Below are 18002 nucleotides of genomic sequence, written 5' to 3'. Positions count from 1 at the left end.
GCTCTTTTTTCTGCAGTAAGTAACGAAAACCATACAGAACTTTTGGAGACAGGAGTGAGCGCCCCCCACCCCTAGCTACCTTCTGCTGCACCCACAGGCCCGCTCCGATTAGCTGCAGGCTCTCCTGTCCTTGGTATGCAGGGTCGGGCATCCTTTTACTGCTCAGTTCTGGCAGGTATGTCTCCTGCAGTTATCATCAGGTCAGATTCTAAGGACTGGAAATGATCTTCAGAAAAGTAATAACTATTGAGCCATTTGGGGGAAAACTGTGCCAAGCTGAAGAGCCTTGACACACCATAAGGAATTGGTATACTCTGAAAAGGGCAGTCAGAGGACGTCAAGTGGACCACCTGCTCCATGCTGTGCTTTCTCGAGCCCAGAGGGCGATGCCATGGCTTCTGCGAGGACAAAATGGTGTTTACATCCCCTTTGACTCCCTGACCCTGTCCTGCCAGGAACCTGTGAAACACCAGCAGTAAACAGGAGGTGGCCATCCACTCCACCACTCTCACGCACACTTGCAGATTTGAGTACTGGATGGAAGTTGTCTTCCATGAACGGAAATCTCCTGGCAGGTACCCAGGAGGCGGTGTGCCTGAGTGTCGTCTGCCTTGTCCTCCACACCATCCATGCCCAGGCCTCAGTGGGGTTCGTTCTTGGGAAAAGAGCTCTAGACATATGACAGATTGGGGGAGGTGGCAGGGAACAGAGGCTGTCTTCCCTGTAAGGTATTTGCAGGTCCTTCCCGCCCCATCCAAAAGCCAACCAGCAGTTTAAAAAAAAGTCTCTCCTGAGTTTTCCTGGTGCTTCTGCAGGCCTTTATAGCTCAAAAACTTAATTAAGATATTTTCATGAAAAACTAAACTTTTTTGTTCCTGTGCCTAGCAGAGTCCCATCTGTGAGGATCTTTGGACATAGCTTTCCATCTTTTATTTCCCTCCTTTTTATGTTGCTTCTCCTATAAAAATCCCTTATTTTTCCTCTGGTGGCAAAACTTCGGGGAGTGGTGCATTTGATCCACCTCCTGCTGGGCTGGCTGTGCTCTCCAGTGGACTTGAGATGGTCCGTAGGGTCCTTGCATGCCTGCTCTGAGCTGAGTCTGCTTGAGAGGGCTTCATGGGCTGCCTGGTGGAGCCCAGTCCCCCTCAGTCCAGAACCAGACTGCATCTTAGGGTTGGTTTTGAAGCTGCACAGAGAATACCTCTTGGAGTAAAATTTTTTTCCAGCTTCATTCTCTTTCCTACATTCATTCATTCAACAAACATTATGTGCCCATTTTGAGCCAGGCTCGGATTAGGTGTGCATGCTAAGTCGCTTAAGTCATGTCTGACTCTTTGCAACCCTATGGACTATATCCCACCAGGCACCTCTGTCCATGGGATTCTCCAGACAAGAATACTGGAGTGGGTTGCCATGCCCTCCTCCAGAGGATCTTTCTGACCCAGGGATCGAACCCGCGTCTCTTATGTCTTCTGCATTGGCAGGCGGGTTCTTTACCTCCAGCACCACCCAGGAAGCCCCTGATAAGGTGGGGGATACAGAAATAAAAAAGCCCAGCACCGTCTTCAGTAAGGCTACAGTCTGGGGAGATAAATAGAAAGCACTATGCTAACAGCTCTTAATTACAGAAGCGCCCAGTAACTGGGCTGGCAGTCCAGACACTCATGGCAGAACATTCTGGAATAACTGACAGATGACCTAGGTTTGGGAGGCTGGGAGGTGGGGGAGATGATGGGGTTGTGGTCACAGAAGGGGAGTGAGAGCCAGGGGCCACGTCAGGCCCTTGAGGTGCTCCTGGGGGACGTTGCTGCCTATTCAGAGGCCTTCAGAGTCTAGAGACTGAGGAGCATGCTTAGCACTGCAGGGTGTTAGGAGCTGCTTGAGGTTAGTGTTTGTTAAAGACAGCTCCTCAGACAGTTGAGTTATGAGCACATCCCAGCGTTTTACTAACAGTTTTGCAGTGCGAGGAAAGAGGCCCCTGGCAGGTATATTCAGAATCACTCTTAGTAGGAAGAATGATTAAATCATCACTGAAAAGCATGTCTGGTTGCAAATCCTTAGACTAGACTCTTTAACTGATAGTTGACAACCAGCTGGATGAGTGGTAGTGGGTTCCCCAGAACAGACCTTAATTTTCTTCAGGTTCACTAGAAAAATTGCATAGGAAAGAAAACATTTTATCTGGAATGTTGTTGATGTCTTTCCACTAGAATGTTGTGAATTTCACGGTAGGTAACTTGGTTCTGTTCCAGACCAGGTTTGGGGAAGTTTTTCTTGAATAGGTTCAAGGTGGAGGGGAAGGTGGGAGTTAGGAATTAGTAATAGCTTTTCCTCCAGAAGAGTCAGTTTTAGGTTTTGAATTGAATGATCATTGTTCTTACCACAATAAGAGAGATGATGGTGATGTTAAGTTGATGATGGAAAGATTTTAGAGGAAGAGTTCAGGGAAGAGAGCGGAGACCCTTCCTGTGGGTGGTGGGCCCAGTCTTCCCTCCCTCCCCTTCCGCAGGCCTGGTCCATCTCTGTCTGAGACACCAGAAGCAGTGACAGAACCAGGGAATCACCTGCACCCGCCTTGGCCCTGAGGCTCTTCTCTGCATTTCTGCCCTAATTCACTGTAATTACATAAGATTCTGTCCTTTCTCAGAAATCTGCGGGCTGCACCTACTACTTCAGCCTCCTTCAGTACATCTGCTGTTTGTTAAAATAGAGCCTTCAGAGGCGCCCTTGCCCTGGGTTCCTGCCTCTTGGCATGTAACGGTCTGCAGTGTGTTTCCTTGTCTCTGTTTAACGATGTCATGGTGTCATTCTGGGCACAGATGTAGCTAGGTTGCAAGAATTGTCAGGGAACCTAAACTTGGGACAGGTCTCAGTGGTCTTCGGGGGTCGCACCCCTCTGACCGGATTCTTCTTTGACAAATGTATCAGTGGTTGTATTGTTCCAATGTTTTCTCTGTTCTCTCTTATTATAATGTTTAATTACTGTCTTGTCAATATACTGCCAGAAAAATAACCGTCCATAACTACCTGATATGGATTGTGCAGGCCTATTTTAAGAATACACATTTCTCTTCTAAACTTGATGGGAATAGGGACTCGCCCTTAACTTTTATTCCTGTTAAAAACATATATTCGAAATAATTCTTCTTCTTTTTTTAATTGTCATCCAGGTTGCAAAAATATCTGCCTCTAAGAATTCAGGAGGACCTACTTTGTGGGAGAAAAGGTAGTGAGTCATACCTGTGAGCTTGGAAACGAGAGTTCGCTTGTGCTTCTTCATCCAATTGGGAAGTTTCCTAGGTAACCATTTATGCAGCAATTAAAAGATGAGGAGTTAAGAGGTATGTCCAAGGACATTTTAATCCTCAGATGCAATCCCTGATAGATTGAAACCTCAATTTTCATCTTTTCATTTAAAATGAGTAAATGAAAAAGCTTAATACTTAATTATAGAAAAACACACTGTTAAGATACGTTGTATGTTTTATGCGTTATCTGCTTAACGCTCTTTCTCTGATGGGAGTGTTTTATATATATTAATGCTGGCTTGTACGGGAAAGGAGAATAGAATTTACTGCTTGAAATGATTTCATTTAGCTGTGAAGTTGTTTGGAAAAGCAGCTGTCTTCTCATGTGCCTGTATCTGAGTTTGTTATTATCAGTAGTTTCCAGCACGTGGCCCGGGGAGGTCCGTTAACCATTTGTTTCTTCTCTCAGTGTTCGCACTTGAGTTTATATCTCTGCTGCAGTGTCCTGCTCTGTGGCTTGAGGGAAAATGTGGAAGGGAGTGAGGAACTCTTCCAGCAAGTAGACACAACCTTGGTTTACTAAAGACTTTCCTCTAGCTCGTCACCCTCATCCTTTTCATGTAGGTTTCTAATTGGATTGTCCGTGAGGATATGGTAAACATTTCTCTTCCTCTGTGAAACACTTCACACTCCCAGACTTTGTTTAACATGGACTTGCACTAAGCTCCATCTTAATGAATAAGGTGGCTTCTGTCCGTGCACCTGTGAAAGAGGAAGGTCCTCCTAGTTGTGTGACTAGTTTCATTTTCAGTAGTGTCAGAGGTAATCCGAGAAGGACCAGACTATTAAAGTGCTGCTGGTGCTAGTTTTAAATAGGGTTACGCTGTGATCCCGCATCAGGGGTTCTGTAGGAATGGTAAAGCCAAGATGAGACCTAAATACCGGCTGTTTGTAACTGGAGACTGGGAGAAGCCACCTCCCAACTCAGAGGGCCTAAGGGCTTTATGAGTGTCTAGAACTTGTAGCCACAGTCATTTGCATTTTCTTTTGGATGCCTCAGTTGATTCCCTTCTGTCCCAACAACTTCGCTTCTGTCCTACTGCAGAAGTGTGGCAGATGAAGTAGGTGAACTCGGTCACTACGGTTTTTTATCTCCTCCCTGGGTACGTAGATCTGTGGAAGAAATGGTAACAAATCCTGGTCGAAAGTCAAGCCTCTGGACTCTTTTTTTCCCCTAAAACAAAAGTGAGTTGAGGATGTACTAATTCTCAGAGTCACAATGTATCTAAGCCACATAACGCTTAAAAAGTCCTTTTGAATACTGACCTTTTAGTGGTACTGACGATGCAATTCTAGTCTTAATTTTAACTTCCTTCATTTCATATTTCATTACATATTTGAAATGGCAGGCTGTAGTTCATGAACTTCCTTAGGTTATTTTTAAACAAGGTGGGTTGTAAATAGGGTAATGCTTTGGCTTATTTTTAATATCTATGTTTCTACTTTTTTTATGAAATAAAAATTGGTTTACCAGTTGATTCATGGCGTTAATTCATCTCACGTCTCCTGTTTGCCAGTCACAGTACTAGGCCCTGGAGATACAAAGATTAAGACCTAATCTCTTATTTTAAAGGTGCTAACGTGGGACAGAAGGAAAGACATGCAAATAAGTATTGTTATAAGAACAGCAAACACTTCTGTTGTATTTACTGTGTGCTGGAAACTGTTCCAAGTGCTTTCTAGGCATTCACTTTTATCTCATGAATTAATACAAAAGCCCTATGATGTTTGTACTGTTATTTTCCCTATTCTTTTTTTTAGGGTATAAAAATTTATTACACATACAGAATAGTACCACTAACAAATGCAGACAGGCAAGGACACCACGGTATGGGATGGAGAACGGCTAGCTCTTTGGAAAGTGAACACGTGGGGTGGCTCGGAGCCTCATGCCATGCGGGTTTGCCAGTCAGATGGGAAAGCACATGTCAAACTCCAGGGACGTCAGGGCGTCCAGGGACTGCTCTGGGTGTCCGCTGCCTTCCCGTCTGATCTGGGGCTTCGAAGGACGCCACAGCCAGAAGCAAGCAACTGAAGCGAGGGGGCTTCCTAAGGTGGCCAGGCTCGTCACTGAAGTCACGGCAACACCAGCGTCGGCAGTGTGTTTAATTGGATGATTTCCACAGACTACACATGGCGTTTCTAACCATCACACTTCAGTGACGTACAGAACGTTAAGTTACAGGCTGTGGGAAGAGAAAGCAGCACCTTCCAGTCCCAGTTGGTTGGGGGGTGAGCGTTGGGGGGAGGTTTCTTTTTAAACCGAACCCCTCATTTCAACATACAAAAGAATTACTCTGATCGGTATTAAACTGTATTGAAAACAAAATGGACTAAAAAGCAGTACTACTCTATGTTGGGGTGAAAATGGGAGGAAAGAATGAGTCCTTCAAAGCAGAAGGGAGACAGTTGGGGAAGGTTCTGTGGCCGTGACCCTTGGTGGTCACTCATGCTGCTCCATTTGTACTTTTGGTGGTCTCAGGAAGGTCCGGTTTTTCTTCTCTTTCTTTCCTTTTGTGTTTGCTTGGGAGTTTCACCAGCTGTCCACGCGGCCATCTCGACTTTGCTAAAAAATTTTCTGCCACTCCCTTTCTCGTTTGGTTTTTGCTTGAACTTGAGTCTCTTCCTCCCATTGTTGCTTCCTTTCATGCATCTCTTTGTCTTTTAATTTACAGCTCAGCAAAGAGTTTCATGGTCTGTTTGTATGTTGCTTGTTTGAACAGCTCAGGGTCATCCTCCTCCACATTTGTAGGCCTGCCTTCCTTCTTTAATTGCTTTTTTCGCTCTTTTACGGTGTGTTCCACAGCTTCTTTTCCTGCCTGAATTGCATCCAGGGCCTCTGCTTTTGTTCCTGACCCGGTAGCAGCTTGTAAGCTTTGTCCACGGCTTCAGAAGCCTTTTGTGCTCTCTCGGCAGCATCTTGAGTTTTGTCAGGATACACCAGTATGGATAGTTGCCGAAACCTCTTTTTTATTTCCTCATCTGTCACTTTGGGATCTATCTGAAGAACCTCAAATGGGTTCAAATTGAAGTAGGAAGAACCAGGACGAGTTAGTCTCTCAATCTGATTCTTGGACATTAGCACTGAGTCTCTCTTCTCTATTCGTTTCACCTCGCCGTGAGTGAAGTCGCTCAGTCGTGTCTGACTCTTTGCAACCTCATGGACTGTAGCCCACCAGGCTCCTCCATCCATGGAATTTTCTAGGCAAGAGTACTGGAGCGGATCTTCCCGACCCAGGGATCAAACCCGGGTCTCCCGCATAGCAGGCAGACGCTTTTACCGTCTGACCCACCAGGGAATTAGAAGGTCATAAATGCTTCTCTATGCTCCCTTCTTCACCCGAAGCCCTGCTGTCTCATGGAGCCACCATTTCCCTGGCCCAGTGACCACGTGACTATTTTCTCTCTTTTATACATGGATAAATTAGGGCGGAGAGAGGTTTAGCACTTGTCCAGGGTCATAAAGCTTGTTTTGGTTGACAGTCAAATGCAGTAAGATACAGAAAGAGAGCTGCCTATAGAATGCTCTTGCAGAACAGGGGGACATCCACCTGAGGGGCTGGGGAATGGAGGTGTACTATCATGCCGTCTTCCCAGAGGAGAGGATCCCTGAACAAGTCCTGTTCAGAGGGCTGGGAGAGTCAACATTTCTCCAGGAAATACTTCTTCATTAACATAAAGACTGCATCGTAAATGAGTTCATAGGTGGAGTCAGTGACGAATACTGGAAGATGAGGGGATAGTAGAAATTTACCAGATTCCCATATCTTCAGTCTAAATGATAAGGAAAAAAATCACCAATTTTGAGGCAGATCTTTGTTCCCAGTTGATCATGCGAAGAGTTGACTCATTGGAAAAGACTCTGATGCTGGGAGGGATTGGGGGCAGGAGGAGAAGGGGACAACAGAGGATGAGATGGCTGGATGGCATCACTGACTCGATGGACGTGAGTCTCAGTGAACTCTGGGAGTTGGTGATGGACAGGGAGGCGTGGCGTGCTGCGATTCATGGGGTCGCAAAGAGTAGGACACGACTGAGTGACTGATCTGATCTGATGGTAAAAAAAAAACAAGGCTTTTGAGAAAATCTAATAGGAATGTTAATCTACTTGCACTCTATAGACATGTAGGATAAATGTGTGAACTTCTGAAGATTCGACAATGAATGCCCAGTCACTGAAGATTTTATCTTGGAAAACCTGAGTTTTTCTACTAGTCTACTACTAGTGTTTATTTTATATACATGCAAGGGAAAGATTGGATTACATCTTTCAGATTAAAAATGGGCAGAACTACCTGATTTAGGTAGATTAGTTTCATCATTAAAGAGATGAAAAGCTATTCAGAAGCTGGGCCGATGGCCTGTGCCGGGCCAGGCTGTGTTGGATCTTTGCTTTTCCACCTTCCTGTCCACCCCCTACTCTCTGGAGACTCAGCCCTGTGTGTAACCATCCTTGCACACCCTGTACCCCAGCAGGTGACTCTTACCTACTGACGTTCTCATTATTCCCACTCATCACTGATGACTGCCTCATCGTCCTCCATCCTGGCCCAACTTCATGGGATCATCCACTTCCTTTCATGACTGCTCGTCATCACCAATGATCTTCTCCCCAGCTCCCCTCAGCTCCCCACTTCCTAGACCTTGTCCATCAGTAAGTCTGAAATTCCTTCCTTGACCATGCCCTCTGGTCCATCCAGTTACACCCTCTGCCTCACATTTGTTCTCACTGAAACTCAGCCTGTTCCTTCCTGTCTTTGTTCCCTCTTATCCATGTGTAATCCGTGGTCCAGGTTTTAAGTCACTCTCCTGACCTGTTTGTCCTTTTGCTTACACCTGCACCGCTGGGCAGTGTTGGCATGAATCATACGACGAGGTGGATTGGTACCTGTTTGTGTAAATGGAGGGGTGGTTGCCCAGTAAGTACTGCACAGCACTTGGACCCTTTGATTCTGGTTAGCTGTCCTTCTGATTCTTCATGGTGCCTGTTACTAAGCTAACATCAAACTCAGAATGCTCTTCCTCCTCTTTTACTCTCATCTGCTGATGTGCTCCTATGGTGGGTGCTCTTGTTCCACCCGCCACCCAGCCTTCTGGCCCTTGGCATCCATGACCTGATGACTTCTTAGGTTTTCATCCACTTTTCATACTGTCTTAATTGTCTTTGTAGGTTTCATTTCTGTCACACTGAACTGCTGTCATAAGGCAAGTACACGTGTCTGTTTTTCTGAGTACAGTAGAATGTTCCTGTGTGTCTGTCCTTTGCCTTCTGTGGGGGGAGAGCCAGAATGTACTGGAGGGTGGCAGGTTCCTGGCGCGCTCGTGCTGTGTGCGTGTGTGCACTTAGAACTTCCCTCCAGGACCTTAGCCAGATGCCATGCCGGGCCACACACAGGAGCCACCTCCCTCAGCTGCTAGATGGTTCTTTACTCTGCAGAGATAGTGCCCTAGGGCTTAGTCTACATGGTTGCGGTGGAAATTTTGATGGGCATCTTTCAGATAGAAATGGGCAGGGATTTCCCAGAGAGTTCGGTTTTATTATTACAGTGTTCTAATAAAATTTGTCTTCAGTGTGGCTCACCTTTGCAGATTATCAAGGTGCAGCGAGGTGAGAGTTCTGGCCCCCCACTTCTGCTAAGTAAACCTCAGCTGTTGTTCTCGTCTACGCCTTCATGTGCTAACTCTGATCTGCTCTTGGAGGGCGGCTGCCCACTCTCCTGCTGCTCCTTGTACATGCTGCCTCTCCGCGGCTCCTTACGCCTCTCACCATTTCCCCCTCTTCTATTCTTTGTCTCATCTCTTTGGTTGCCTTTCACATAAAAATAGGAACATTCAGTAGACACTATTCATTGATTTATTAATTATTTCATTCCAGAGCCATGCATTCAGGGATGCAGAGATTTTGAGTATGACATAGCGCTGCCCTTGTGGTGGTCATATGGAACCATCTAAATGTGGGATTCCAGTACATTATTAAAGTCTGTGCTGAGCGTTACATCGACACAATTTCATACGGTCTCTAAAGAATCCTGTAAGATTGCTGAGACGATCCACATTTTACAGCAGAGGCTCCGAAAGTGGTCATTTGCTCAAGATCCCTCAAATGGCAGGTCACTTGGTGGGAAGACCGTCTGAGTTTGGGCTGCAAGTCTCATGCTCTAAACTACTGTAGATGCAGTTTTTCTCCTCTCCCATGTTGCCTTTCTCAAAGGCTACTGTACACCGTAGAATTCATGATACAGTAATAGACTGTTTACATGCTGAGTGTTGACTTTATATTTATAGTGAGGAATTGGAGAACTAAGTAGCTGAAAGTCATGTGTGGTGGTGTTTTTATTCTTCCATATATGGTGGTATTTTATTCAGGATGATTGCTGGATGGCAGTGTCCTTTCTCTGCCTGAAAATTATACCACCTTTATTCAGCTTATGGTGCATTTGGTATCACTGTGATTCTTGTGTGTAATATATTCTCACCAAGGTATTTTATTTGCCCCTCTGTGGCTCAGACGGTAAAGCGTCTGCCTGTAATGCAGGAGACCTGGGTTCGATCCCTGGGTTGGGAAGATCCTCTGGAGAAGGAAATGGCAACCCACTGCAGTATTCTTGGCTGGAAAATTCCACGGACGGAGGAGCCTGGTAGGCTACAGTCCATGGGGTCACAAAGAGTCAGACACGACTGAGTGATTTTACTTTACTTTACCTTCTAAAGGCCAACTTCAAACTTAGGCCTTGACATGCTTCACCACAGGTCTGATATTTTAAGTGGCTTCACAGAGGGTATGTCAGAACCACTTCCAGATCACTGAGGATGATGGTTTAGCCCAATTTTAGCTGCTGTGATTAGCTGGAAACGAAGTCCTCTGCCTCCTCTGGAGGAACCTGAGCTGACTGCATCCTGGGCTGGACCTGACAACACTGATGTGCCCCAGCTTCACTGCCTTGTAGAGAGCTCCCAGGTCCTGACTGTCACACTTACTATCCTCTCTCCCAACTCTTTGTTTTTATTGTTTTACTCTAGAGAAGCAATTTACGATTATTCTGAGAGACTCTTCTATAAGAACTAGCTATTAATTTGTTCAGTAGCTTTTTTTTGAGCATCACCACCAGCCAGGCTCTCTGAGTGCTGGGGCCACGTTAGAGCACGAAACGAAACTTCTGTCCACTGGAGCTTCTGTTCTGGTGTGGGAGGCACCCAGGAAACCGTGAACGTGTGCTGCGGTCCACGTGGTGATGAAGGCTGCAGTGAGAGTAAGGCTGAGGAAAGAGGTGGGAGAAGTGGGAGGGCGGGGCGTGCTGCTACGTTCCCTCGTCCCAGGCTGCGCGGCAGAGGTGACGGTTAACCGAGGACTGTGTGTCTTTGTTAGCTGGGGCTGCTGTAACAAATGTAACATAGATGTCCAGTTTAACGACTTTTATTTCTCACACACTTCTGGAGTCTGGAAGTCTTGAGATCAGGGGCCAGCATGGGCAGGTGCTTGTCGAGGACTCTTCCTGATTTCAGACAGTTGCCTTCTTCCTGTATCCTCACAGGGTGGAGAGAAAGATTATTTCTCTTGAGTCTCTTCTTACAAGTACACTAATCCCTATCATGGGGGCTCCACCCTCATGACCTAGTCAACTCCCAGGGCCACCACCTCCAAATACCATCACAGTGGGGTTCAGCTTCAACCTGTGAATTCTGGGGGATGCAAACATTCGGTCCCCAGCACTCAGTGGAGGAAGAGCACTCCAGGCACAGGGAACTGACAGTTTGGAGGCTCTGGGATGAGACTGCTTGGCTTGTCAAAGGAACAGCTTTGTCCTCAGAACAGGCAACAGAGGAAAGAGCATTTGGAAGTGAAGTTGGAGAGAGACCGAGGTCCAGTCTGTGTAAGGCATGAGGTGCCTTTCTGAATAAGGGAAAGATGTGTTAGGACTTGTTATTTTAAAAGGTCACTTTGGATGCCCTGGGATTGGGGGTCAAAAGCAGAACCTGGTGTGGTTTAGGTGAGAGGTGGTGTGCCTGAGGCGGGTTGGTAGCTCAGTCTGGATTGGGGAAGAGATACCTGGATTAGGGACACTGAAAATAGAGCTGGTGCATTTTCCTGATAAATCATTTGGGAGGTATGAACAAAAGAAGAGCCAAAGATAACTCTGAGGTTTTTAGACGGAACAACTAGGTAAAGGAAGGTGCCGTTCACTGAGATGGAGAAAGTGAGGGTTGTGTTGCAGGAGAGAGAGATGGGGCATGAGAGGATGGTCACATCTCAGGTCACCTCCAGACCCCTGGGACAGCTGCTGAGGGTGAGTTCTTGGCTTTGCACAGGAAAGAATTCAAGAGTGAGCCATAGTAAAGTGAAAGAAGATTTATTCAGGGAGAAACATACTCCACAGGCAGAGCGTGGGCCACCTTTGAACGCAAGAGGCCCGAGGGTATGGGGTCGTCAGTTGTTATAGGGATGGGTGATGTCATAGGCTAATGAGTGGGAGGAGTAGTCCAGCTATTTTGGGGAAAGGGTAGGGATTTCTAGGATTTGGCCCACCGCCCACTTTTTGATCTTTATAGTTGGCCTTGGAACTGCCACAGTGCCTGTGAGTACATCATTTAGCTTGCTGATGTGTTACAGTGAGTGTATGCTGAGACTCAAGGTCTGTCGGAAGTAGACTCATCCACCATTTTGGACCTAGTTGGTTCTAGCCAGTTTATATCATGCCATCGGCCTATGTCATTCTTTTAAAGTTTGTGCTCTACCCACTCTTGTCTCAGTTGGGGTAGGGAAAGATGTTGGTATGAAAAAGGATTTCATAGTCAAGTATCTTTTGGAAACATGGTTCTAGAGCATGATCAGGACAACTGCTGTAGACGTGACAAAAGGCAAGTGAAAGTCGCTCAGTCGTGTCCGACTCTTTTCGACCCCGTGGACTAGACAGTCCGTGGAATTTTCCAGGCCAGGATACTGGAGTGGGTAGCCTTTCCCTTCCCCAGGGGATCTTCCCAACCCAGGTTTCCCACGTTGCAGGCGGATTCTTTACCAACTGAGCTATGAGGGAAGCCCGACAAAAGACAGGGAGGAGGCTAAAGAAAATCATTTTTCTTTACTTCCCTGTCTTTCCCTCTTAACTGTTTTCACCAAGAGTTACTGTGTATTGTTGTAGTACCAAGGAAAAAACAGTTTAGTCCAACCATTTGTCAGTTTACTCAAACAACTGATTTGACATTTTAATTGACCACAATCATCATGATTGCACTGATTGTTCAGATAGAGTCAACCACTGTGTTCGGTTGAAGCCAGAGCAGTCAAGGGTGCATTCACAGTTTCCTGAAGAAGTTTCTCAGCGTTACAGAGCAGTAAGGCGGTGTTTGCCCTCAGTGGTAGATTGGCAGAGTACTGAGTGGGAGGTCCTTAGGGAATACGGGTAGGAACTAGCAGAATAAGATGAAAAACTACTAACAGAGACTAACTTGAGAGCAACAAACAGATCAGTGCCTGAATTAGAATACAGGGTATTCGAGAGGATCCATTTAGATTCTTGGGTGGGGTGGATTGCCTCATGGGCCCTCCCAGAGTTTAAGGTAGATTCTGCAGTGTAACTGAAAATGGCTAAGGGGAAGGGAGCTCGAAAGTCTTGGTTGAGAAGAATGGGAAGGACGGGTCTGCCAGTGCCCATCATCCCACAGCGAGGTGTGCAGGACCAGTGTGCCCTCCCAGAGCCCTCAGGGTAGGTCTGTGTGATGGGGTGGTGCCCACTTCCTATGTTTTTTAAAATAGATTTTGGGTTTTTATGGATTTTTTCCAGGTGAAATAAGATAAAGTTAGCCATTTCAAAGTCAACAGGGGCATTTAGTACATTAATATTGTACAACCACCACCTCTGCCAAGTTCCAAACATTTTCATCGCCTCTAAAGAAATCTCTGTAACCATCAAGTAGTCATGCCTTATTTCCCCCTTGTCCTAGCCCGGGCCAGCATTTTCACATCTTCATCTTTTTATGGGGCACAACAAAGCAGCTTTGATAATGGTTGAATGCACAGGCTGCTTCTGACCAAGGAGCCTAAGTTAGGGATGCCACTGTTTTACAGGCATTGTTTAAGAATACCGGCTGCCCCCATACCTGGAGACCTTGGGAAGCTGCAGAAGTTTGCTCAAAAACCCAGAGAAGAGAAGCTGCTGGGCCTGTAGGAAGCTCAGCTTGACTCTGTCCTCCTTCCTGCAAAAAGGTGCCTTTGGCTTCCCAGCAGATGATCTTGGAAGAGCAAGTGTGTTGAGGTGACCCAGAGGTTAAACCCACTTTAAGGCAGCTCTGCTCATTCCCACAGGACTACAAACAGGCACAGTAAAAGGTAGCATGTGAAGTGACCTTTCCAGCTTTGCCTGGTGTGCATCTGACACCACCATTTGGTTGCTGAGGGCATCAAGAAATTACGTAGAGGTGTGAGAACACTGGGCCTTCCCAGGTGGCTCAGTGGTGAAGAATTCACCTGCCAATGCAGGAGACTCCGGAGATGTTTGTTCGATCCCTGGGTTGAGAAGATCGCCTGGAGTTCGAAATGGCAACCCACTCCAGTGTTTCTTGCTTGGAAAATTCCATGGACAGAGAAGCCTGGCAGAATAGAGTCCACGGGGCCCCAAAGAGTTGGACACAATTGAGCGACTGAGCACACACGCACATTGAATCGTTAATGTGTTCTTTCAGACTAGAATGCGTAAGGTCATAAGGTCTCAAGGCTTGGCCACACTCCTGTCATTAGAAAATGCCATTGTCCCAGATGTTCCAACAACCAGATGTTGGAAGCCTGATGATAAGATTTCTAGGGCACTCAGTGAGCTATGTGAAGGCAGTAGAGAAAAATACACAGAGTAGAAGGAATTTTAATTCTTTCTTTTGTCCTCCTGTTACGGACAGTATGTTTGTGTCCCCACCTGCGAGTTTGTTCATTGAAACCCTAACCCCCAGTGTTATGGCATTTAGAGGTGGGGCCTTTGGGAGATAATCAGTTTAGAAGACACGAGAATGGTGTCCCCATGAGGGATCAGTGTCCTTGTAAGAAGAGGAAGCTCAGAGCTTTATTTCCCCATCTGCACCCCCGTGAGAGGACACAGTGAAAAGGGGGGCTGTCTCCAAGCCAGGAAGAGAGCTCTCATCAGAACCCGATCATCTGGCACCCTCATCTTGGACTTACAACCTCCAGTACCTAAGAAGTTGTTTTCTATGGTTTAAGCCACCCAGTCTGTGGAATTTGTTGTGGAGGCCTGAGCTAGTAAGACCCTGCCCCTTCATATTTATTCATTTGATGAGCTAGCTATAGGTGCCAGTTGTATGAAACTAGATAATTAAACCCAAACACTACAGTGGTTTGTAAAGTTTAAGTAAAAATGTATCTTCCCTTTAACGATAAGACCTCTTGAAGGGTCTTACCATAGGGTCACAAAGAGTCAGACATGACTGAGTGACCAACACAACACTCTGAAATTGCCTTTTAGCAGTTTGAGGTTTATTCTTCTAGATCATACCATCCAACAGGCTGGCCATTTGCCACTTGTGGCTATTTTAATTAATTAAAATTAAATATAAGTAAAGGTCCCGTTCCTCCATCACGTACTGGCCATCCTCCAAGCGCTCAGTAGCCTAATAACCCTGTTGGACAGAGTAGGCAGAGAACATTTTCATCACCACAGAATGTGCTTTTCAGCAGAACCATTTTAGATAAGTTCTATTCACACACACAAACATGTGTATATATATGCATACATTTATGTGTGTGGCTGGCATAGTATTATACATATGCTTCTGCAACTTGTTTTTTCCACCCATCAGAGAAACTGTTAATTTAGTGGGATGCACACGTAATATCATGCCAGGAAAATTATAAAACAGAGTGCATCATCAAACATAGAGTTTCAGTACAGTGAAACTATTTCAGTTTCAGATTTTAAAGGTAGTTGCAGCATATCTTTAAGGCTTGCTCCAACTTTAGCTAGAGAAATTATTTTTAAAAATAGTCCACTCAGCCTTGGATATGTCAAGAAAGAAGAATCAGGAGATGTAGTTTGAGCTTAATCCACCATGCTTGCCATACATACTTATACACACGTTTCTCAAGTGTCCCTCTTTTATAACAGGGATTGTAATCTTTTTCTGTTTATCCACTATTCAGTAGAACAGATCTGTCCAAAAGGGTAGCCACTAGGCACATGTGGTTATTTAAATTAAGTTAAACTACAAATTCAGTTCCTCAGTTGTACTGGGCACATTTCAAGTAACCATTAGCCACATGTGGCTGGCGTGTATGAGTGTTGGGCAGCATGGCTGCAGAATGTCGCCATTTTGCTGATGGTCCATGTGGACAGTGTCGCACTGGAAGCTTCCTTCAAATAGCTTTCTCATTAAATGTAGTGATGTTTACACAGGTGATTAATGGGGGACCCTGCCCAGGAGGATGCACCAGAATTTATGGGGCTGTGTGGAGAGCTTGCCCTTCCCACTCAAGATTGTAATTCTTCCCTCTGAAGACACACGTTCCTTCAAGTATTTGTTGAGTAGTTGGACACGACTGAAGTGACTTAGCAGCAGCAGCAGCAGTGTCCCATAGGAAGTTAATTGTGGGGAAGAATATTGGTACCAAGAGCTTTTCAAGGTTAGAATACTACTTTGTGATAATTGGTGATGCACACACACTGTTAAATAGCACCTCTATGTACAAGGAATGTTACTGTTCAATTTAGAAAGTAAATTAGTTACAGTGAGTGCAGACGAAAATATGTTGAAGCTCTTTAGAGTGAGAAAAGAATAGAATACTGGAAATGCATTTTTTGGGTGCAAAACAGAATGTGTTCATGTTGACTTTTATGTTAGAAACTACGTAGCCTGGACAGCTTCACAGCAAACAGTAAGAACAGTTCTCTCTGGGAAGGGAAGCAGTGTAGGGAAGCAGAGAGCAGAATGGCATTTCACTGATGCTCTTCTCATCATGTCCCTATGTGCTTGTTCGAAAAAAACCAATACAGCAATTAAGGAAAAAATAAAAGCCACCCTTAAAATGTGCAGAATGTAGGAAAGGTTGTTCAAGGAGATAAGGGTCGCATAAGATACAAAGATTTAAACAGTTGAGTAATAGCAGAGGGCTGGCCAGAGCTTTCACAGCATGCCAGGACCCAGGGTTGGTACAGACTGCTTATTTTGCAGCAATTAAAGCTATTTAACAATTTTTAAAAATTATATTTAATTTATTTTAAAAGGCAAAATATTCCTAATATTGAATTTTTTTTTTTTAATGCAAGCTTTCTTGACAATTGTGGAATACAGCTTAGGATTTAAACTCTAGGAAATTATTAACCCAGAAAAACCTAGGCTGGGTCCCTGCACTCCAGCTCCAGTTTTTGAGGAAGATGGACACTGGTGTTCGCTGGGTTTAATTGGAAGGGTGACAGGCTCCAGTTTATTCAGCACGTGCTGCCCACACGTGTCACGTGCGCACCAAGTAGAGACTGGGCAGTCTACATGGCTGCTGCTCCCCATCCTTCACTTACAGCTCCTACCAGTGACCAAGAGGTGACAGGGCCCAGCAGCCTGGGAGCGGGGCAATGGGGCAAGGTGCTTTCTTCCACCATCAGAGTCTCTGTATTTCAGCCTTCAGGAGACCATGGCATCGAAAATGGAGTGTTAGTTTTTGAAAAGAGAACCCTGTAATTCAGTAATGCTGACCTTTTTCTATTAAAGCTAGTTTCTTTTTCAGAAAAGGAAACTAAGGGGGAAATAACCAGTGAGGGGAAAATTATGTCCTAAACTGCATATGTTACAAAGGAAATCTTGTTTGTTGTGGAGTTTTAAGGCACAGCTTCCCAAAGGCAAGGAAATTTTCAAAATGGTTAGCAATCAGTATGGCCTCAGAATCCAGACATTCAGAATGGATGCCGACTTAAGTAACTGGTGTTGGCTGTCCCCACAGGAACAGGCTGGATGGAACTGTGGCAGCTCTGTGGCCGTGAGACTGAATTCTGGTTAATGGGAAGCGTGTTACCGTGTGATCCTTCCCAGAACCTCCCTTGAGGGACAGTATGTGCCCCTCATGCCGGGTCATTATTTGTCACTCCCGATCCGCTGTCTAGGATGTAGGTGCCGCCATCCTGGACCATGAAGCTGAGCCATAGGTGATGAAAAGACATGACAGTGGAGCGCTACACCCGCCTCCCTGGGCTTCTTCCTGAGAAAGAAAGAAACTTCTCTTGTTTAAACTGCTGGTACGTTGGGCTTCCTGTCTCTCTCAGCCAAACCTAATCCTAACTAACATAGGTCCCTGTCATGTTAGGTAGATTCAGTTTTATTTTATTTAAAACTCCCCATTATCCTGTGAACTAGGTAATTCTTGTTCTCATTTAAGGGGTTAGGAGTTTGAGGTTAAATAAAAATTAAATAACTTGCCCAAATATACCCAGCTAGAGCCAGCCTTTGAATCCATATCTGATCTTTCTGATACTAAATCACCAGAAGCTTAATCCTTGCTTTAGTAATTCATAGAAGCATGAAGAAGGGCATGTGGCGTATGGTTTTGTAACATTCACGCTTTGGCAGAGCCCCAATTTTGTGGATTTTTTAAAAGGACGTTGGGTTTTTCAGAGAAATTCATTTGTGGCTTTTTGAATGTGACAAACATGTTAACACTTTTTCAGTCAATAATACTTATCAGAAAAGTTTTTTTTTTTTTAATTTCAA

General features: G+C 45.3%; 1 pseudogene; it reads right to left on the bottom strand.

Moving 5' to 3' along the window:
- Positions 1-5751: 5751 nt before the first annotated feature.
- LOC102402639 lies at positions 5752-6892 on the bottom strand (annotated as a pseudogene).
- Positions 6893-18002: the final 11110 nt, after the last annotated feature.

This window comes from Bubalus bubalis, chromosome 8 (genome assembly GCF_019923935.1).
Source record: "Bubalus bubalis isolate 160015118507 breed Murrah chromosome 8, NDDB_SH_1, whole genome shotgun sequence".
NCBI classification, from domain to species: Eukaryota; Metazoa; Chordata; class Mammalia; order Artiodactyla; family Bovidae; genus Bubalus; species Bubalus bubalis.
Note: the sequence above shows the minus strand (reverse complement) of the source record. Positions and strands in the feature narration are given on the sequence as shown.